Here is a 23,782-nt window from a genome sequence, read left to right on the forward strand (position 1 = left end):
ACTGATGTGGACTTATTGTCTAGATTTTAGGGTTTCTTCTTGTTCTTCTTCTTCCTCTGTGATTATTTTGTTGGTAGAGATTTTTTGGGGATTTTTGATTGTTGATTGATGTGGATTCGCATCCTAGATTTAAGGGTTTTTTCTTCTTCGTTTAGATCATTTTTGTTTACTTCACATCGATTTTTGTGTGTTTGTTTAGATAGGGATGGATCACTATCAGAGTGTAGAGAAACCAAGACCTGAAACACCAATTGATGAGAACCATATTAGAGTAACAACTCAATCAAGGATACAGAAGCGCATACAGGACAACACAATAGACAACAACAAGAGGCAGAAGAGGGTGATGACTATGGATGAGCTAGACAGTGATTATATTGCAAGTATTTCATGTCGGTTACCAGTGGAAGAAATTTGCAGTCCAAGTTTGTTTGTAAAAGATGGTGGAAGCTAGTTCAGTAGCATCTTTTCCATGTCATGTTATTATCCTATTAGGATCATAGAGAAGGTCTTGTATGTAGTACCAGAGTCATCAAGCCCACCATCCACAACCGAGGTTAGCTTGTTTGTGTTCATCAGTGGGAAAAAAAATTATGGATATCTTTATTTGTCCGAATCTGATGAAATTGAAAGTATGGGCATCTGCAATTACAGACTAAAAAGAATAAAGCAATTAAAAACACATTTGGTTCGTTTTAATCTTCTTGGTTCTGCTAATGGATTAATTTGCATCTACGGATTCAAAACTAGTGACAGAACTCCTAGGTGAACAAACTAGTGATAAGAAAAAACCGGTCATATTATTTTTAACAAATAAAAACCGTTTCAAACAAAACTGGGACAAAAACCCCAATTCAAATAAAATTTTTAAAATTTAGTTTTTATTTGATTTCTAAATTCCAAAACTGACCTTCCGTATATAAAAACATTTCTCAAAGGAAAGTTTGGCGAAAGAAAACAGTAAAAACAATATTTGTTCTCTCTGAATCCAAACAAATCAGATACTAGTCTAATTACGATTCTTCTTTCCTAGTTTTCTTCGTTTTTTTCAGTTCCATATCTCGTTTAAATTCAAAGATTCGTCATCGTCTTCTCCCAATTTCAATTCAAAGATTCAGAGAGCAATTTTAGGTTTGATTGAAGAGCCGGAAGAGAAGCTACAAGTTTTGAGATCTGTTTATTCGAGATACGTAGAAGAATCAAATGCAGTTGTTTATTCGAAAAGAGAAGATAAACATAGTTGTTTTATTCGAGATCTGGTTGCAATTCAGTTTAGCTGAAATCATATTTCCGCTTTTCAAGTTGAAATTGAATCTCTAATTGAAGAATCCAGCTGAACAATCAATCAACTTCGTGTTGATCATCTTCATCTTCGTATTAATCTTCGTCTTCAAGGAATCAATCAACTTTTCAGGTATTCAATTCTCTTTTTTGTGTTGATTTTTGATTTTGTTTGTGTGAATTTGCTAGTCACTCTTGCCGAATAAACTGAATTGATGTTAGCATATGATTTTTTATGTTTGTGTTGATGTTCTTATGAAGGATTCCATCTCTTTGGAACTGTTTTTCAAAAAAAAAATTTGTTGTTGATATTCACATCTGGTGAAACTTTTTTTGGTTTCATCATTTTGTTCTGTAGATTATGGATTCTGTTCTCGCACTTGTATGTCACAAAGAAGATTGTTTAACTCTTCGTATTGGCCTCCAAGAGTCTTTTGCTAATTTGAAGACTAGTATATGCTCAAGTTGGTGTGAATTCTCTCCTCCTTCTATGGAAATTTTTGATTTTGTTTGTGTGAATTTGCTAGTCACTCTTGTCGAATAAACTGAATTGATGTTAGCATATGATTTTTTATGTTTGTGTTGATGTTCTTATGAAGGATTCCATCTCTTTGGAACTGTTTTTCAAAAAAAAAATTTGTTGTTGATATTCACATCTGGTGAAACTGTTTTTGGTTTCATCATTTTGTTCTGTAGATTATGGATTCTGTTCTCGCACTTGTATGTCACAAAGAAGATTGTTTAACTCTTCGTATTGGCCTCCAAGAGTCTTTTGCTAATTTGAAGACTAGTATATTCTCAAGTTGGTGTGAATTCTCTCCTCCTTCTATGGAAATTTTTCACATGGTTGATGATCAACAAAAGGTCATTCATTCTGATTTTGATCTTCAATGTTTGGCTCTATTTAGTATGTATAATAAAGAAGGGATTATGGAGTTACTCGTAAGTCATAAAGCTGAGAGTTCTGGTTCAATAAGTTCAGGAATTATAGCTTTTGATGACCAACCACAAAGTTCTGGAATTATACCTTTTGAGAAGCCACGGATTGATTATGATGTTCCAGATAAAATTAAGGAACCGTTGAAGTCTGCTCACTGGTTACATCTTTTTCAAGGAGTTGAACAGTTGTTTCCGGGAGGTGTTGAACAAGTTCGTTGTGATTTACAGAAGTATCACGCAGCAGCTGGTTATGAATACACGGTATATAGGAATGAGAAGTTGAGGATTGGTGCACGTTGTGCTAATAAGAACAAAGAGGAGAAATGTGACTGGCATTTATATGCTGTGTCTGTTGATGGTGTTGTAGGAAGTCCTTTTATTATCAAGGAACTAAATAATCAACATACTTGTGTTGGTGGATTTGTTAACATGCCACGGATATCGAAGAAACTAGTTAGTAGCTTGATTATTGACGAAATTAAACAGGATCCTAATAAGAAAACTAAGCATATTATGGAATCTTTTACGAGAGACTTCGGCTTTGACATTAGTCGTTATTATGCATACGCAGGTAAGAAGCATGCACTGAATACTTCATGGGGAGAGAACGAGAAATCTTTTATGTTCTTGAACTGGTATAAAAACAAGTTGATTGAAACCAATCCTGGTTCTCACGTGGTTTTGGAAGTTGAAGAAGGGACCCATAAATTTGAGAGGATGTTTATCTGTTTTGAAGCTTGTAGTCGTGGATTCAATTTCTGTCGTCCTGTATTATTCGTTGATACGGCTCACTTGAAAAGGAAGTACCTTGGTCATATGATGGCAGCAACAGGTCTAACCGGAAATGATGGTAAGGTTTTTATCATTTTTTTTATGTTGGTTTCATCATTTTTTTATGTTGGTTTCATCATTTTTTATGTTTGGTTTTCATCGCATCTTATGCTTGTGTTATGCTTTCTGTTCATGTTACAGAAATCTTCCCTATTGCTTACGGTGTGGTTTCATCGGAGAATGAAGCGAACTGGAAATGGTTTTTGGATAATTTGAAGAAAGTCCTTTCTCCTTTGCGACCAAAGCTTACTTTTGTGAGTGATCGAGGTATTGGATTGGTAACACAAATTCCTATTGTTTTTCCTGAGGCTTTTCATTGTTGGTGCTACTGGCATATGAAATGCAATATCAATACATGCTTACCAAAGAGTTGCAAAGTTTATAACAAATATGTATTGGGACTGTTTAAGAAATGTGCGTATGCTTCTACTCATAAAGAATTTTCAGAGAATTGGGATAAGTTGAGGAAGGTTCAAAATCAGAAGTTACAAGACTATTAAAGTAGAGCTCCTCTTGATAAATGGGAAGTTTTTTCTTCAAGGGTCGACGATATGGTAGGTTGTGTTCAAATATTGCTGAGAGTTTCAATGGTTCGGTCGTTGAAGAGAGAGAGAGAAGCCTATAGCCATCATGGTTGATGAGATCAGGGTGAAGCTAATGGACCAAATGTGTAAACGTCGCGAGGACTCTGCTAACTTAATGAAATGGCGTCAAACTCTATGTCCAGAATATGAAGCTCTGATCCACGACAACAAGATGCATGGATGTAACTACCAAGTCACAAAGTCGTCGGAATATGTGTTTGAAGTTCATGCTTCATTAACACAGACTGTCGATTTGAAAAGAAGAACATGTTGTTGCAACCGTTGGCGTATTGATGGTTTCCCGTGTGCCCATGCTGTCCGTTGCATCATGGTGAATGGATAAGATCCTTAAAATTATGTTGAGCACTACTTTACAGTAAAGTTCTACCAAGAATCGTATAAACATGCAATCAATCATGTTCCCACAATCGAAAAGCCCGTGACAGTGTCGCTGAAATCGATGGTTTTTGGTCCGAATAATGGACCACAACCAGGACGTCCATCGAAGAAGAAGAGGATTCCTAATACAGGTTCAGTTGCCAATAAGAAGATGAGAACCTGTGGTTCCTGCAAGGTTTTGACCACCCATAATAAACGGACATTCCCTTCTCGTCAGATTTCATGAGAACTTGTAGTCATTTCGACTAGACTACAATATGTGGTTCCTGCAAGTCATCGAATTTTACTCTTAGTTTCGTTTGCTAGACTACAATATGTGTTTCATTTACTATTTCATATTTTTGTTTTAGAAGTTAATATGCTGCAGGTGTTTCCATTTTATATTTTGTCTAAGAATAATAAGTTTGATTAAGTTTAAGTTTTTCAGAATTTTTACAGGCCTTTATAGTTTGGTGTAACGGAATCAGGTTTCATCATTTTTTTGATGAAACCAGAAAGGGTTTCATCTTATTTTGGTGGAACCATTGTTTTACTGTCACTTTTTCTTCTATATTTTTTGACAACACAGTAGATGATGTTTTGTCTACTGTTTATTGGTGCCGCAAATATATGACACATCATTTATGGATAGTTTTTATAAAAATGAGACATCATATTTCTGTAGACATAAGCTTTTAAGGAAATACAACTGAAATAGCACGAAATCGTTTTTTATATAAACTGTAACCATTTCACAATTACTTTAAACTTCAACTAAAACTTGAATCTGCAAGGAGAACTGTATGTCAAGGAGTATCATCATTACAATAACCATTTCAAAAGTAATTAAAAATTCAACTAAAACTGAATGTTCAATAGGACGGGCACGACATGCGAGTATTATTCTATATTGTCAAGGAGTATCTTCAACGCCAACTTTGGTCTCATATTATGCACCTTTTCTCATATATCATCTGTAGACATGTTTCCTTTCAAGAGGCTCTTCATGTAATAGCAAACATGCAGGCCACAGTCGTTCCTGAAAAACCAAAACAATGTCTCAATTGTTACAAAGTGACTAGATGAGAGTGTTCTGATATTAGTATCTATATGTAAAGCATTCGGTTACAAATGATGTAATGATTTCAAGCATATGCATATGTGAACTATAAACTTCCAAACATAATTTACCCTATTTGTTCACAACATGTAGGGTTGTGCAAAGAGTATGTTGTTGGCTGACTTGCCTGCTGATCACAGGGGAGCTTTGCGTCGTGCTGTGCAAATGCTGATACTATACGTTATTTCATGCTTTCAGCACTTTTTCTGCATTCCTCTCCCGTGGAAGCCAAGGAGTTGTAGTGATAAAATTCCCCGGTTTCAAAATCAAAAGAAAGCAATGTCCAATGGTTTACATCTCCAAGTGATGTCAGCAATGGAACGAACAAAAACCGCACGCTATAATCCATTTTGCCGATGAAGCCTTCTATTACAGCACCACATTCCTTTCCTAATGAGTGACATGTCTGAAACAAAATACCAGATAAAAGCTCCTTAATTAGTTACAGACATGCAAGTTTGATGAAACCAAACTTTGTTCCATCAAAATTAACCATATAAACAACATCATTTTTTGTTTTCCACAACTATTTTTTATGCCAAAAAATTTACATTAAAGAATTTCGGAGTAAACTTACATAGGCAAATGTGCTTAGAAACACATCTCTCTGGTACTTTGGAGAACCATCTTGTTTCAACTCATTTTTTTTGATGTTGTTTTGCAGCTTCAAAATGTAGAACTCTATAATGTCTCTTGCGACGTCACCCTCTCTCATCAAACTATCCATCATCTTCCCCGATATATGTAATTGAAGATTTAAATGCTCCCACGCCGTTGACCTGTTAATTTTATTTTTTAAAAAGCTAGTCAATGATGGATAAAAAAAAGGAGAAACAATGCATAACTTGGAACAAAATTTTGATGAAACCAGTCTTGGTTACATCAGTTATTTCCCACTTACCTTTCATTGTTCTTTCTGAAAAAAGTGGTCACGAGGGGTTTCTCATTTATGTTGAGTACTTTCAAGATCTTCAAGTTATCAACTGGTTTCAACTTCACCCCCTGTACTTCCTGCACCTTCTTGTTCTTCTTGCACTTACGAGCTGTAACCTTTCTTCTTTTTTTCACACTGGTGTTGTAATCCTGCATTCTGATAGGTGGAACCAAATTCCTTCTGTCTTCCCTCATTCTTGTAACCATGTTACTCATCCTTTGCGCATCACTGAGTTCTCCCTGTTCTTTCTCTTGACTGTCACACTGCGACAGTCCTAAATCAAATCCAGGTTGTTCATTCTCTAACTCAAGTAAATCATTCGCCATCTTTACAGCTGGGTAGTAGTATACGCTTCCAACATTTGGATTTGACGACGAACAACCTTTCTTATTGTATTCGTATTCCATTTTCTTGATAACATCTTCATCAATTAAAAATTGAGTTTCGTTTTCTTCTTGTTCAATAATTTGCTTCGACGAAGAATCTTTGCTCATTTCAGATTCCACCCGCTCTGCCACCTTGATATCCTCAACGGTATTTGGAGTCAACTATACTCCTTCTTGTTCATCATTGGTGACTGGCATCAACGAAGAAGCTTTGCTCATTTCAGATTCCACCCGCTCTGCCACCTTGATATCCTCAACGGTATTTGGAGTCAACTCAGTACCCTCTCCTTCTTGTTCATCATTGGTGACTGGCATCGACGAAGAAGCTTTGCTCATTTCAGATTCAACCCGCTCTTCCACCTTGATATCCTCAACGGTATTTGGAGTCAACTCAGTACCCTCTCCTTCTTGTTCATCATTGGTGACTGGCATCGATGAAGTAGCTTTCTCCATTTCAGATTCAACCCGCTCTGCCACCTTGATATCCTCGATATTATTTGGAGTCAACTCAGTACCATCTCCTTCTTGTTCATCATCGGTGACTGTCTTCGACGAAGAAGATATGACCTGCTCTTGTTCAGATTCTTGTTCAGATTCTTATTCAGATTCTTGTTCATTTATCATGTTAACATCCCTTGTTATCACCTGCAATATTAAGATACCTAAGTTATTTTATTTTTCATCTTCCTGTGTCAAAACCTAATGCTGTAAAAATCAAAAACTTCTGAAAGAATAAAAAGAACTGGCCAATTCATCAAACAAACATTAACTTGAAATGATGAAACCAAATCTGGTTCCATCAAAAGAATGATGGAACCAAATCTGGTTTCATCAAAAAAATGATGAAATGTATAAGAAAATTGTAATATATGCGAGTAATTCAATTGTTACTAAGAAAAATCAAATCTATCTTTGTACCAGTTGTTGTTCCCTGTCCTCAGCATCATATTTTTCCAGCAGTGATTCTTCTTCTTTAGAAAGAACATATGTAGTATTGGTCCTAAGCTTTTCAATCAATGCTCGCGCAAATTGGTATTTGGCTTTGAAGGAGTTAGTTTCACTGCTAGCACCAACATTTTCTTCATCTTTCACTTTAACCGGCACTTCATTTTCTTCATCTGGCACAACAATTTCCGCTTCATCTACGGGATCAGCCAAGCGCATTTCTGATTCGTCATACTGAAGCAAGAATGATCCCTTTCGGTGACCAATATTCTCCTGCAGTACACAAGAAAAATTGGTTTCATCTAAAAAATTTGATAAATCCAAAACTGGTTTCATCAAAAAAGTAAATCTGAACAAGAAAATATTTACCAAAATTCGTTTAAAATAAAACAGACGACATGCCAAGAAAAACATTTTTAATGGTAACAAGTAATGGTAAGAACTCATAGAAATAATCTAATAAAACCCTCGAAGATTTCGAATATTGTCTAACAAAAATATCAAATAAAACCCTCGAAGTTATCTAAGAAACAAAAATTCAGCTAGAATTTTTGATGAAACCAAAATTGGTTCCATCAGAAAAGTAAATCTTCTAAGTAAATATTTACCTTAGACCAAAGTTCTGTTTTTTCTTCAAGATTCTCGAAGTTAGACAATACTTGTTGACAGATGTTTCTAAGGTTCCATCTAGCAAACCTCGGATACTTGTCTAGCCCATGCTTTCTTTGTGCGATCTTTGTCATCTCTGCCAACCAATACTGCAAAAAAAAACAACAACCAATATTCAAATTAATCATCAAAAACAAGTCGCTTATTATTCAACAACCAATATTGAAAAAAAATACTTAACTTATGAAAAAAAAGAAAAAATCTTAACTTACCAGAGGGTATATTACACAACCAACAACATTTTCTACGTCTGTTCTGTTTTTCATTATCGAATCAAGTACATAGTCATGGAAGACTTCCGGCCAGCACACCTTTTTCATATCAAACACCATATACAAGTACTTTGCTGCGAGAGTCTGCCCACATTTGTTAGGGACAAATACTGAAACTAACAGAAACATTACGAAAAACTTGACAAAGTCATCCGCTCTGGTTTCATCATTTGCGGCTTCCAGCATACGCTTTTCAATATCGGTTTTTTTCGTCTTTTTATTTCCAGCAAAATAATTAGCCACAAAGACGTTAACCTTTTTAACCAGATCTTCATCAATGTCGTCAGCTTCTACATAATTCACCATTTGGAAACCAAAAGTCACATCAAAATGTTCTGGAATTGTCCGCAAAGTCATTTTCCTTGATCTTGCTAATTTGAAACAATACGGGAGCTTACCATCAAGTCTGTTTTCAATTGTACTTAAAAACATTATTACTGCTTTTGTCTTTTTGATGAGATCATCTTTGTTCATTACGCCATCATAGAACGGCTCAAAGAAACGCCAGAAAGGACATGATTTAAGAGCTTTCAAATGCAGTTGCTTGTTTTTTATCAACGCCTTCATTTTCACTGCTAGCTCGCACAAATGATGCAATGAGCACCTGTATGGTTCCTTATCTCTTTTTTTACCTATTGTGAAACCAAAATTAAACCATAAGAGAATAATAAATAATAATGATGAAACCATAAGACATACACTTGTAATGATGAAACCATAAGCACGAACAAAGTGATGAAACCATAAGCATAATTGAAACTTGTATGAAACCATAAGATTACGTAACATAGCGCCAATCTCCACAGTTTGAATTCAAATCAACAGCGAATAACAACTCTAGAAGTAAACCAATAACTAAAAATGATGAAACCAATTTTGGGTTTCGTTAAGAAACAGAAAATGATATCTGGTTTTATCTCAAATCTGTTACATCATTCTTGCAGACCTAAACCTAACAAATGAAAAGTGATGAAACCAAAAATGGTTTCATCAAAAAGACCATATTATTATGATGTAACAGATTAACAATTGGTGGAACCAATTTACTAATTGGTTGTAAAATGATGAAACCCAGAATGGTTTCATAAAAAAAACAGATTATACTTTGGTTTCATCAAATAAACAACAAATGAAATATGGTTTCATCAAATAGAAAAAAAAAATATCTGGTTGCATCAAATATACAAACAATTGAAATCTGTTTTCATTTGGTTACATCAAACAAACTGAAACCTAAACCTAAACCAAAGAAACGATGTAACCAAATGAAAATAGAACCTAACTTAAGAAATGAAACCTAAAAGCAAACAGAAAACCAACCCATAAATCAAATGAAACCTAATAATCTTTTAAATTCAAACTCGAAATCAACTTGAAAGCAAATTCGATTTCTTACCTTTAGGAGATGGTTTCGCTATTTTCTTTAGCTTTTCATCTTTCTTTTTCGCCTGTTGATTTTGTTTCTTCGGCATTTGTGGTTGAAAACTTAGGTCAGATTTTGTAGCAGTGGTTGAAGTACGCAACCATAGAATAAGAGAAGAAGGTAAAATCGAGAAGATGATGATGAATACAGATTGATTTTGAACGATTTTGGCTTAGGGATGAGCAGATTGATTTTGAACGAATACAGGAGCGGATTGATTTTTGAACGAATACAGATTGATTTTGAACGAATACATGAGCGGAGTTTTTAAGAAATTTTGTCCGTTATGCAGGTTGTAAAGTAATAAATTAGTGGGTCGTTTTCTTTCTCAATTTCTTTTGGGTTGAATTAGGGGAGGGTAGTTTAGACAGTTTATGATATTTGGGGTTTTTGTATCACTTTTGTTTGGATGGGTTTTTTGTAGATGGGTTTGGGATTATAACCCGCGGATCGTCTACGGATTTGATTATAGTGCTTCTTATACGGTTGAGGGTCCTGGATGCTTTTTTAATCCAATTTCGTGTGAGTACGTAGTACTACCCCACCGGAGTACCGAGTACCGATGGTTCCAAATTGGGTATGACTTTGGGTACCTCATCTCAACTAAGGAATATAAACTGCTTAGGTTGTATAAATACAATGCAGATGAATCTCATTTTATATATGCTGATGTTCTTACGGTTAGAGACGTAAAAAGATGGAGATTTATATGGTACTCTGTAGATTTTGATATGTGTTCTTCAAGGGGGGTTTTCTAGAACGAAGATATCCTTTGGAAGAAGAAAAATTAAACGATAGAAGTCTTCGGCTTAGAGAATGAGAACTTCGTACACATCACAGACTTTGTCAATTACCTAACAATTATTTGAAATATTATATTATCTGTTGTAATAGGTAATGCACAATCATCAACATATACAATATTCATGATACTACGGGCATGAGCATCATAGGCATGCATTTAGACTATTATATAAAATTATATGTTTGTTTTTCTTCCTTCACATATTCCTCAATTAGTCTTTGATTAAGTGATTGTCTGAACATTTTATTAGAATATCAAAATATTTAATTAGGTGTATAAGATAAGTTTTTATGAAACTTACTGAAGTAATAGACTTAGAACTAACTAAATACATAATTTATTTTACTCACTAAACAAACTCTTGTTTGAGCTGTCTTTCTGAAGTTTTATAAGTGTATGGTGCCAAAATTTATGTTTGACCACTAGCACATGAGACACGTTATTAATTTATACAAAAAAAATACAGTCTCGATTATAAAGAGATCTTAAATAATAGAAATAAATCCGCGTCCAAAAGAAACATCCCAAGCTATCAGTTAAAATCAAGTTAATTTTTCTTTTTTAATCGATTAACTTCTTGTACAACTCTAACGATGTCTTATTTTAATAAAATTTTTTATAAACATCAAATCGATCTAGAGAAAATAAAAAAAATATAAATTATTTTTTATTGAAACAAAAAGTTTATCTAATAATTAGTTTAGAACAAACTTTAAACAAGTTAATCATGAACCCAGAATTGGGGATACCTCCAAAAATTAGGGGATATATATGGGACATAATATAGGATAAGGAGTATTTTTTTTAGTGAAAAAAACAAACACAAGTATCCCCTCTTCTTCCCAACTATCCCATCTTCTTCCCAACTTTTAAGAACTTGATTAATTAATCAATCACACTGTATCACGTGGTCCATTAAACACAGACTTTTCCATTCTAGAAATTCTTCAAAGAAGTTGCAATCGATCCCGGTATTAAATTTTCATAAATATTGTTATATCAAAACACATCAAAATTAAAATCTTATTTGAATAAAAAATTTACTTCATCAAGATCATGTGTATGGGTTTTATTAGTTTGTTTGGATTTGCCATTGATTTTGTGTGTGAGTTTTATTAGTTTGTTGATGGATAAATGTTGATGTCGATTGATTTGCATGAACAGAGATTCATGATTTGGGTAAAACTTAAGGGTTTTCTGATGCGAGTATTCAACTGTGTTGTTAATGCTATATATACGGATATGTTGCCCTACTTTTAGTTTGGAACATAAAGTTAATTGATGAAAATTATGTTTGGAGATTTGCAGTGGTGGTGCTTCTGTTCTTTATTTGATGCGGTGTAATCGAGTGAAGGATTTGGTATAGGAGATTGTTATAGAATAGCTCGGTCAACCTCGCATGCGTTGTTATATCAAGCATGTATTTCAATGTTAGTGATCAAAACTATATGTCTTGATTTCTAGTCTATTATAGCTAAGTCTCAGACTAGGTTAGAAGGTGTAGTTGAGATCAAGTACTTCATGGCGATTCATCAGACAAGAAGAAGAACTACTTAAGAAACCGGTGGAACTTCTCGACAAAAAGGTATGTGAAGACTTGAACTTATCTGTCACTCAAAAGTCTATCTATTCTATCTCATACTTCTTGAAACAAAAGCCATATGCTATATATATATAGATTATGATCATACACATTTGGTATTTCGATCTGAGTATATCTCTCCTATCTATATCTCGAAATGTGTGTTGGTAAGCGTTTCTCTTTGATCATGTTCTCTTTACCTAGTGACGAAAGTCATGTATGTTTCGATCATCTTGAAAATTGCTTTGACGAGAAATAGTGTAACAACTGTATAACGTCCTCTAAGAATGTTTCAGTGATTGGAATAAGAGTTTAGATTACATAACCATGTATTACTTGAATCGAAGTTTTCCAACTTTGTTGATCAAGAGAAATCGGTAGGATTGTGGAATTGGCTTTGTCAAGTCCGCGAACCCAGTCCGCGAACTGACGGAAGTTCTCGACCGAGAATTTCTGCTAGATTTTCCAAAACTCGTTTGTGTGCTTAGTCCGCGAACTCAGTCCGCGAACCCAGTCCTCGAACTGGCGGAAGTTCTCTTTTCGAGAATTTCTGCTGAGTTTGGAAAACTCAACCGATTGTCTTAAGTCCGCGAACTTGTTTGTGAGCTTAAGTGGTTATGATCTAAAGATGAAGTTATGAACATGAGTATTAAATTACTAAGGAATGCTTTATGCAAACCATGGATACAATGTTCCTGAACCGATTCAATCGAATCGAATCATCTTTGCTTCAATTTTGTCTTGTGTAGTACATGAGATTTATTTGCAATTGAGCAACTCTTTAACTACTTCATTTGAGCCAATTGAACTAGTTATGGTGAAGACGAACAAGGTCAATATGAAAAGCTCATATGGTTAACCTTTTGGTTACTATGTTGAAACAACGTACGTGTACATGTTTGGGCACGATTTTCACAAACCCAGTAAATGTGTATGACAATTGTGTATGACAAGCTAAGTTTTCGATCTAACGGTTGAGAAATATTAGCTTGAATCTAAATCAGGTTTTCATCTAACGGTGAATATGGATTGCTTTATAACTAAGGAAAAACCCTGATTTGAAGAATATATATAGGGGACATCTAGCATTGAGAAAACTAATCCCCGCACGTCAGTGTGCTACTAGTGCTCTCGCCAGAGTCGATATCCGTTAACCTTTGATTTTCTTCTCGAAAATCAGGTTAACGACTTAAAGACTTCATTGGGATTGTGAAGCCATACCAATACTACTTTTATCGTAGTTGTGTGATCTGATCTTGCATCTTCTATCGTACGAGTATAATATTTGATTGGCTTGAGATCGTGAGAATTCGGCGATATGCAAGATAAAGAAGTCACAAACATCTTCGTCTCTATGTTTATGATTTCTTGACAAACCGCCTGTGTAGTCAGGAAGGATTGTTGAGAGGTGATTGATTAATCTAGGTTGTTCTTCGGGAATATAAGTTCGTATTATTAATTGGTTTCTGTTCACCTTGATTTTATATCAAAAGGCGAAACAACTTTAGGGTTTATCTGTGGGAGACGGATTTATTCCTTTGATAGACTTTTCTGTGAGAGACAAATCTGTTTATTGTTAAGCCTGCGATTGTGTTCGTAGCAACTGTTAGTTGTGGGTGAGATCATCTAAGGGAATCAAGTACGTAGCATCCTGCTGGGATCAGAGGTGTAGGAGCATAAATGTACCTTGTATCAGCGGGAGATTGATAGGGGTTCAACTATAGGCCAGTCTGAAGTTAGTTTGTAGTAGGCTAGTGTCTGTAGCGGCTTAATACAGTGTGTGTTCAATCTGGACTAGGTTCCGAGGTTTTTCTGCATTTGTGGTTTCCTCGTTAACAAAACTTCTGGTGTCTGTGTTATTTCTTTTCCGCATTATATTTTATATAATAGAAATAATACAGGTTGTGCGTTAAGATCATCAATTGGAAATCCAATCTTTGGTTGTTGATGATATTGATTGATCCCTGAATATTGGTCTTTGGTACTATCCAAGTTTATCTCTCTTTAATCGAGACTCGCAGTTTGTTTGAGTAATATTAAATCGAGAGATTGAGATATCAACTCCTTGGGTTACTTTTATCTAGATTGAGTCTGAATGTCTAGTTGATTCTCTAGCAAAGTAGTTCGGAGTTAGTCCATACAGATTGCTAAACGAAATATTGGATGGTGTTGTTAGACCCCCGCTTTTTCAATTGGTATCAGAGCAGGGAAACACGTTGAAGACCTAATCAGTCTGTGTTTGTAGCGATCTGACTCTGTGGACAAAATCTCATACGCATACCAAAATCACACTGCATCAAATTGAAAGTGGTCTTGAAAACTAATGAAGTTATTGGTTTCAAGTGTTTAGATCTTGATCAATGCAATAGTAATTAAATTGCTTGATGTACGAATGCACTCGGTATTGTTTTGGTTTTGAATGCAATGTCAGAAATGATCTTTGTCGGCATTGTGGTGGTGAATACTAGCATCAGTCAGCATTACCATAATTACTTGGATAAGGGGTGTCTTAATTACTTAATTATTTTTTTATTTTTTTTTGAGTATCCCCATTCTGTGGTAGTATCCCCTAATAATGGGTTCTTAATCATTTGTTTTTATTATTTTTTATAGATTAAGCAAGTTAATCTTGTAACTTAATATAAACCAAGTTAAAATCAAGCTATTTTTTTTTTTTATATATAAAAACAGAAGTTAATCTAGTAACTTAATACATCCAAAGTTCATTGATTTTTTTGTTCGAAAAAGCAAACTAATTAATATAACAAATGTTGAAACTGATAGAGTTTTACTATGTATTATATATGGATGAAAAGAGGTTATTTATGGCAGTAGCTTTGCGGTGGATATATATAGATGGATTTGAATAATGCGGATGTTACTCTTTACTAGTTGTACTCCCGTGCTCTGCACGGGATGAGATTCATTATTCCAAGAGTTAAAGTGCACTGACGAAAGAAAGTAAAAAATTGTATGAACTTTGGCTTTGTAATTTTTTTCAAGGACTTGCATTCTAGCCATGTTTCATTCCCCGTTGGCTTAAAATGGTTTGCAGCATCAAGTTTTGGGGTACTCGTGTAGATCACCTAAGGAAATTAAATTTCACGAAGTAACAAATGTTGAATATACCTGATTCAAAAGCTCAAAGTGCGAACAGTTCGACTGTCTGGCTTGTTTTTCTGCATCGGCAATATCCAAATGTTTATCATTGAAAAGATGAAGAGTTTACAGCTTATGGGGCTATTTCTCTTATCAGTTTACTTTACCAAGTTATTTTTCTTTTGAAGCAGCAGCTCAATATAGAGCATAGGTAATCATCGCAGCAACGTAGATCCAAGCGACACTTTTATTCACTGGGATGGATGTTGTGCAAATAATCCCATGAGAAGAACATGAAATAAGTAATAGTATGGGTAGCTATCTAAGCAAGTATGGAAACTGAAAAACGACATATTCATAATGACAAAAATTAGTTTTTTTATTTAGTCGTTCCAGCTTCCAAAACAATCAAATTTATGGGAAGGTCTTAGCTAAAGAACTCAACCGAATCAAAATACTGGGGAGTTGGTAAAATTACTCTAGAGAGCGCCGTGTAAGAAAAAGTAACAGAATCATGCAAGAGAAAACTACCCCGTGAGATATCGTGTCTAGCCTGAATTTCTATATAAAAATATGGAAGAAAAAAAGATTAACTACATACAGATCAATGTAGTATGTGAATCAACCGCAAGGAGAATGTATTAACAGGTTATCAAGGTATATACGTACTAATTCTCATTCCACGAACCATCTAGAGAAAGAAAAGAAATACAGGGAGAAGAGAGGGGAGTAAAGGAGGCGTTGAACGGGGAAAAATACCAACGCCTCCCGTTGTATGTGAATCACTGATGTTAATTTTGGTGGTTTAGGGTTTAGGGTCCAAAAATACCAAAAATTGGTGGTGGGAAAAATCCAGAGGTTTTTATTGGTCAATATATTTTTGGTGGGGCCAGAAGCTTTAAGAAGAGAGCTTGATTCAGTTTTTAACCACGACAAAGGAAAATTACCTAAAATCATATTATTAATTAATAAGGATACGACTCGCTTTGATTTCCGCCTCATCTCAATTCAAAAAGTTCATGTACAACAAGAGTTAACTCGACTCGTAAAATTACTCTTTTTTCACTCCGATCCAAGATTGAATCAACAAGTATGACTACCTTGTATAGGATAGTAAGATAACCCTAGTTACTTATGTATGGTCTGTATACATAGATCCTAGCTCCTACAACGTACATTAGTTATTCAAAAACAGTAACAAGTTTTTCCTAATTGTTAAACAAGGTAGTACTAAACTTGTTTTCTTCTTTTCCACATTTAACTTCTTTAAAATCCTAAGTCACTGGAGCCCCCACGTTGAATGGTGAGCGTCACCGTTCAACGAGAGAATAGTGAGTTCTCACGTTAAACCTGAAGAGGGTCACAAGCACTGAGAGAAGAGTTCTCACGTTAAATCTGGAGAGGACATTTGGTGATACTTTATTGGTCAAGGGGATATAACTTGCAAAACATAGAGAGAATTAAACCTAAAAAAATTCTCCTTCTTCTCCTCTATTCACGGTCAAAAGAAAAAAAGAAAAAGGCTAATGGTGGCGCAAACATGGTGATCAAGAGGAGATTTTTTTTTTGTTGAAACTAGGCATAGGCCCGTCCTGCCCCCTGACAGCGTAGCCACCGGCTTACTCCCCACTGAGCAAACTCGCCCCCATAAACCCCATAATAAAGTTAGTATAATTACACGAGTACTCTAATGTGTGAGCGGAGACTCGAACTCCTGACCTCCTCCTTGAGAGTCAGGCTCCTGGCCAACTGGGCTAACCCCAGATGGTCTCAAGAGGAGTCTTGGGCTTTCTATCGGTCTTCAACACAATAATCAGGCAAATAATCATGTCAATCATATCACAATAATCAAGAAGAAACCCTAAATGCGTATGCCTCTCCACCACCTACACATATTTATTCAAGTTTTAGGTACTGTTTTTGAATCTCTCCATATCATTCTGCTAAACCTTTTTTTTTTTTTGAGAAATTTGGTAAATTTTTGAAGAAGACATAAATAACCAAATCCAATTATATATTGGTAAACCCTAACTCTTTTTCTGTCTCTTTATTTCTCTTAATCAATGAACCCTAACACTGCAGTTACGATTTTTTTTTTCATCCTGCTTTTGTGGGTTAGTTTTTTGTTTCAATTAAGGTTATAATTTATTTATGTTCAATTTTAGATCACTCTGAATTGGGTTATGTTCAATTTTAGATCTCTCTGAATTGGTTTCTAATCTCTTACTCTTTGTAGTGTTACGTTGAAACGTTGCTAATGGCTTAGGGTTGGCTGCAACTACATTGGATCAAATTCTGAAATTCGCTTTACAAACAACATTTGATTGCATTACTACCAGCAGGTCCTTCCTCTCTCTACAATATCTTTAGTGTTTTTTTTTTTTTTGTTTCCTGCAATAGGTCAGTTCGACATATAGGTTCAATATTTATTCAATTGTGACAACTGAATTTTTGTATTTCTTCAATTGCCACCGTTCAACGAGAGAATAGTGAGTTATCACGTTAAACCTGAAGAGGGCCACAAGCATTGAGAGAAGAGTTCTCACGTTAAACCTGGAGAGGACACTTGGAGATACTTTATTGGTCAAGGGGATATAACTTGCAAAACATATATATAGAGAATTAAACCTAAAAAAAATCTCCTTTTTCTCCTTTATTCGCCGTCAAAAAAAAAAAACGCTAATGGTGGCGCAAACATGGTGATCAAGAGGAGTCTTGGGCTTTCTATCGGTGTTCAACACAATAATCAGGCAAATAATCATGTCAATCATATCATAATAATCAAGAAGAAACCCTAAACGCGTATGCCTCTCCACCACCTACACATCTCTATTCAAGTTTTAGGTACTGTTTTTGAATCTCTCCATATCATTCTGCTAAACCTATTTTTTTTTGAGAAATTTGGTAAATTTTTGAAGAAGACATAAATAACCAAATCCAATTATATATTGGTAAACCCTAACTCTTTTTCTGTCTCTTTATTTCTCTTAATCAATGAACCCTAACACTGCAGTTACGATTTTTTTTTTCATCCTGCTTTTGTGGGTTAGTTTTTTGTTTCAGTTAAGGTTATAATTTATTTATGTTCAATTTTAGATCTCTCTGAATTGGGTTATGTTCAATTTTAGATCTCTCTGAATTGGTTTCTAATCTCTTACTCTTTGTAGTGTTACGTTGAAACGTTGCTAATGGCTTAGGGTTGGCTGCAACTACATTGGATCAAATTCTGAAATTCGCTTTACAAACAACATTTGATTGCATTACTACCAGCACGTCCTTCCTCTCTCTACAATATCTTTAGTGTTTTTTTTTTTTTTGTTTCCTGCAATAGGTCAGTTCGACATATAGGTTCAATATTTATTCAATTGTGACAACTAAATTTTTGTATTTCTTCAATTGTCACCGTTCAACGAGAGAATAAGTTCTCACGTTAAACCTGAAGAGGGCCACAAGCATTGAGAAAAGAGTTCTCACGTTAAACCTGGAGAGGACACTTGGCGATACTTTATTGGTCAAGGGGATATAACTTGCAAAACATATATATAGAGAATTAAACCTAAAAATTCTCCTTTTTCTCCTTCATTCGCCGTCAAAAAAAAACAAACGCTAATGGTGGCGTAAACATGATCAAGAGGAGTCTTGGGCTTTCTATCGGTCTTCAACACAATAATCAGGCAAATAATCCCGTCAATCATATCATAATAATCAAGAAGAAACCCTAAACGCGTATGCCTCTCCACCACCTACACATCTCTATTCAAGTTTTAGGTACTGTTTTTGAATCTCTCCATATCATTCTGCTAAACCTATTTTTTTTGAGAAATTTGGTAAATTTTTGAAGAAGACATAAATAACCAAATCCAATTATATATTGGTAAACCCTAACTCTTTTTCTGTCTCTTTATTTCTCTTAATCAATGAACCCTAACACTGCAGTTACGATTTTTTTTTCATCCTGCTTTTGTGGGTTAGTTTTTTTGCTTCAGTTAAGGTTATAATTTATTTATGTTCAATTTTTGATCCTCTGAATTGGTTTCTAATCTCTTACTCTTTGCAGTGTTACGTTGAAACGTTGCTAATGGCTTAGGTTTGGCTGCAACTTCATTGGATCAAATTCTGAAATTCGCTTTACAAACAACATTTGATTGCATTACTACCAGCAGGTCCTTCCTCTCTCTACAATATCTTTAGTGTTTTTTTTTTCGTTTCCTGCAATAGGTCAGTTCGACATATAGGTTCAATATTTCCTCAATTGTGACAACTGAATTTTTGTATTTAAATCAAAATAAAAACTGAAATTATATTTTTCTTCAATGTTGATTCGTCGTTGTTTTAATATCTACATATTGGAAGCATGACAACTGCAGTAGAAACTCAGGATCATGTATAACGTATATTTGTCTAAAAATGTTTCCTTTTATTGATTTGTCAGATTCGAGATTGGTTAGCAAATTGTTGAATTTAGCTATTAACAGTGTCGAGCTGCGGTAGTGTTGGACTGGGCAGTAAAGTGAGGTTTTCGACCCCCAACTTCAGCTATTAACAATGTGTACAAGAGCTTTAGCTGGGATCACTACAGTGTCATGCTTTATATTTAGCTGGGTTTGGCTTTGGTTTGTAATTATGTGAAGAAATTTTGAGGAGGAAAATGGTGGTGTGCAGTAGTGGGGTTTAGCTTATGGAGGGACGATGTAAGTTTGGTTATTTTATGTTCTACTTTTCTTTATTTTCTATTTTATCCAGCATTTTTTCAGTACATTAAGCTTTTTTGTTAGCTCTTTTTTTTTATTTATTTATATTTGCTGCAGTGATGGATTATATATGTACATGTGTGTATTTCACTCTCCGATTGGCCTGTTTGCTCTATCGTCTTTAAGCGGTTTTTTTTTTTATATGGGTTACAATAATTCTATCTTATTACTTCATCCTTTAGGTGGTCTTGTTAAGGCTGACGATGTTCAGTTGGAGCAACATTGCGAGGCTAAGGCCAAGGACAGTACTTACGCAAGGTCAGTGACACCGGTTCATCCACCAAAATTTCCCTAAATATTTCCAAGCATGGAGAAGCTTGAATTTTTCCGTTTGAGGTATGTGCCGAAGCATGTATCCATTGTTAATGTTTTTTCTTCCGCCATTTTTCATACTCTCATTACAATTAACTAATGCTTATAGTAAATGGATATGGTTACCTCTAGATACAGCTTCATTTTTGCACCAACTACCATGGTCATTTTGATGTTCACTATTTGGTAGTAACTTTACAAGTTTAGGCAAATTCGGGTATCAACACGTATAATAATGAGAAGAAACATCGTCTTCGATGGAAAAGATTGCTACTAATAATTGCATGCTTTTGTTTTTATACACAACAATAGCTCTCTGCTTTCTGACTAAATGAACACTTTATTGTGTTTCAAAACTCATTAAATTTGGGTCCACTAATAAATTTTTGTTTTCATACATCTTCAGCTTCTTTGGTGAATCAGTCTTTTAGGAAGATAGTAATAAATAGCCGTAGGATCTTTCTTATGCTCCATGGTTCTTTTAGTATGTATGTATGTATGCATATCATAATAGTTGTCTTAGTTTCTGCTTGATTTCGGAAAATCACTACTTTTATTCTCAGTAGGATTACGTGCTAGGTTTTCACGTTTTGTTGATTCTCATGAAATTTTTAATATCTATTTTCTGCGAACTGTGCTAATATCAGCTCATACCGTATGTGAGAAAAAATTTCCTTTTCATTTGCAGGTTTTTATTTATTGGAAATCAAAATGCCCAACCATGGTTGTAGCTAAGTGGTAATGTATCAGAGGTACATAGTCTAGATTTTCTAGCAGTTAGTTCGATAAGTTCAAAACTTTATTTTTCTATCTTTTGATTATTTATTTTTGGTGCTTCAAATTTTGTTTTGATTTCATTTTTAGGTGCTTCAAATTCTCCTGAAATTTTTAAATCTTGGTGTAGGCTTAAGTCTTGGGTTTATCGAACCATTGCTCACAAATTGGAAAAACGCTAGCATTAGTGCTCGAAAATGCATAGATTTCCATGCCAGAAAGAAAAAAATATTCCTATAACATGGAATAAAGGTAGAGGTTATAAATGCTATCAAAATTATGTTCAGTGCAATACATATATCTATCTATTACTGTTGTTTATAGTTGCAGCCATATCCAGTACGCAGAAATCCAAAGACAGATTTGGAAACAAAAACGAATTGTACACTCAATTTGTTTGCAGTTAAGGGAGTATAGGAAAATTAATTTATTAGCCTCAATATGCCTTTCTACTCCACCCTTGACAACCTCTACTCAACACCGCATTAGTCGCATTGATATCAACTTTGAAAAGGGAGTATACCAGTGCCTACATTCTTCTTTTTAATGTTCATATTTCGTGTTTTCTTTTGTTCCCTTTTTTGTTTGGCTTTGCTTTTAGTTTCAGTTTACCATGACATGTAGAGCTATGTACTTATTCTCATTATTGTACCAAGTACGTGCCTTACAAACGTCACATACAGTAAGCAAAACTAACATGTAGAGCTATGTACTTATTCTCATTATATAATGCCTTACATACGTGGTATTTTTATATGCTTTTGGCCAACACCTGATATGATGCCTTATGTTAGCCATGTTATAATATCTTCTGTATATTTTAAACCTCAATACCTATAGTGTTTAACTGGAGCTATCAACATGCATGATAGGTGACCTATGTGCGTCCACTCTTTAACCAGGCATTATAACAAGTTCTTAAAACACTGCATATTGCTTTAATCCTTATCAGGGATACCTGTGCTAAAGTTTTGGAGATGAGCCTACAAAAGCTTGGTGTTGAAAAGCTCAGTAAAGATGATGTGCAGAAGATGCAGTGGGAAGTTTTGGAGGCCAAGATTGGGAGCTGGATTCATTTCACGAGGATCGATGTAAGGATGATGCCATACATCATTTATTTTGAAGAGCCATAGCTGAGACCATTTGGTTAGCATATTTTTCCTTTTTTTGTCCGATAATTAATGTGCCTGGAACAGGTCAAAACCTTATTTGCCGGACAACATATAATATCCGATCAAATATTTGAAGACATGCACTCACTCAGGACAGTTTATTTTGCTGAAGTTAACTAAGAAAGTGTAGTTATGCGCCTGAGTTTTGGAGAGGCTATTTCCAAAAGTAAGAGGTCACCTGTAAAATTGTTTGTATTTCTTCACATGTACAAGATAATGCGGGAACTTCAGTCATAGGTAAGATGAGTATTTCCATTACAGAAAAGGATACTGCTTACATCTTAAATACAGTACACCGTGACTTACTGAAAGTGGTTTTTTTGTGATCTCGGGAAGTCGTATAACTGTGGTAAAAGTAGACCTTTTATTTACCTTTGTTTCAATGTCTTAAATCAGGTCCACGTTGAAGTTATCAACAAATTCATAAAAGAAATGGCAACCAAAAAGTTTTGGGATCATGTATGCTCTCATATCAAATCAAAATTCCTAAGCGATGGTTGAAGCAAAGTCGAGCCAACACCAGATAAAAAATGCATCGCAACGGGGCAGGGCAAAGCCGCACGACACCAAATTAAAGATGCATCGGGACGGGGCGAGACGTACCTTCTATTGATCATTGCATTTCATTTCATCTCCTTTTACGTACAAGTTACATCTATGACGCTTTGATATCTCTGTAGTTATTAGGTGTATACAAGTTTCATCTCATTTTATTATGTAAGTGTATGGTAAGGCTATACCAAATCAAAAATTCATGACATGCCAATTTTGTTAAAAGAAGAAATGTGAGCCAAATCAATGGTTTAATGCATCGGGATCAAATCGGAAAGAGGCGAGGCGAAGCCGAGTTTTACCAAATCAAATCGGGATTGGGGCGAGGCGAAGCCGAGCTTTACCAAATCAAATCGGGACCGGGGCGAGGCGAAGCCGAGCTTTACCAAATCAAATCGGGACGGGGCGAGGCGAAGCCGAGCTTTACCAAATAAAAAATATGGTTCAAAGAAAAAGACAGTGATGCATTGTATTTGTAGTTGTAGATGGAAATGGTGAACCAAGTTTGAAAAGCTACGCCCGGACACAAAATCTAGTAAGAATAATTACTATTGAGTTATATATCGGTGAATTGAGGTGCAGAGATTCCAACACTTCAACAAAGTACTTTGTGGAAGGATGACTATATAATCTCGCCCTCAATCGGAAAATGGCAGTGTCAATTTTGTCACTCATTTCGGTCTGTTCAGAAAAGAAAAGAAAAGAAAAAAAGAAGCAAAATTTCCATATTATAAGTTGGAGGTAGTTTAGGTAGACCAAAAAATAATTTATCAAAATTTACATAAACCATCAACTCGGTGGCATAACACAAACAACTGCCAACAGCCAGTAATGAACCCGATACACGTTTACCTTTTCATTTTTTAAGAAAAGAGATTTATTAAGAAAAGAAGGAAGTACAAAAGCTTTTAACATGGAGTAAGAAGAAGCACGTAAAAAACAAAAGAAATCAAATTACATTTCTAAAAAAAAA

General features: G+C 34.9%; 1 long non-coding RNA gene across 4 annotated transcripts; it reads left to right on the forward strand.

Annotated features, from left to right (window-relative positions):
- The first annotated feature begins 18,845 nt into the window (after positions 1–18,845).
- On the forward strand, positions 18,846–23,041 carry LOC113328138. Of its 4 annotated transcripts, none has more exons than XR_003349273.1 (8): positions 18,846–19,016; positions 19,306–19,411; positions 19,681–19,939; positions 20,182–20,335; positions 21,000–21,063; positions 21,176–22,176; positions 22,282–22,494; positions 22,654–23,041. It is a non-coding gene; the product is annotated as an uncharacterized LOC113328138 (long non-coding RNA). The 4 variants fall into 4 exon arrangements; XR_003349275.1 differs by having other exon boundaries at positions 21,216–22,176; XR_003349271.1 differs by having other exon boundaries at positions 21,000–22,176.
- The last annotated feature ends 741 nt before the right edge of the window (positions 23,042–23,782 follow it).

This window comes from Papaver somniferum, chromosome 1 (assembly GCF_003573695.1).
Source record: "Papaver somniferum cultivar HN1 chromosome 1, ASM357369v1, whole genome shotgun sequence".
Classification (NCBI taxonomy): Eukaryota; Viridiplantae; Streptophyta; class Magnoliopsida; order Ranunculales; family Papaveraceae; genus Papaver; species Papaver somniferum.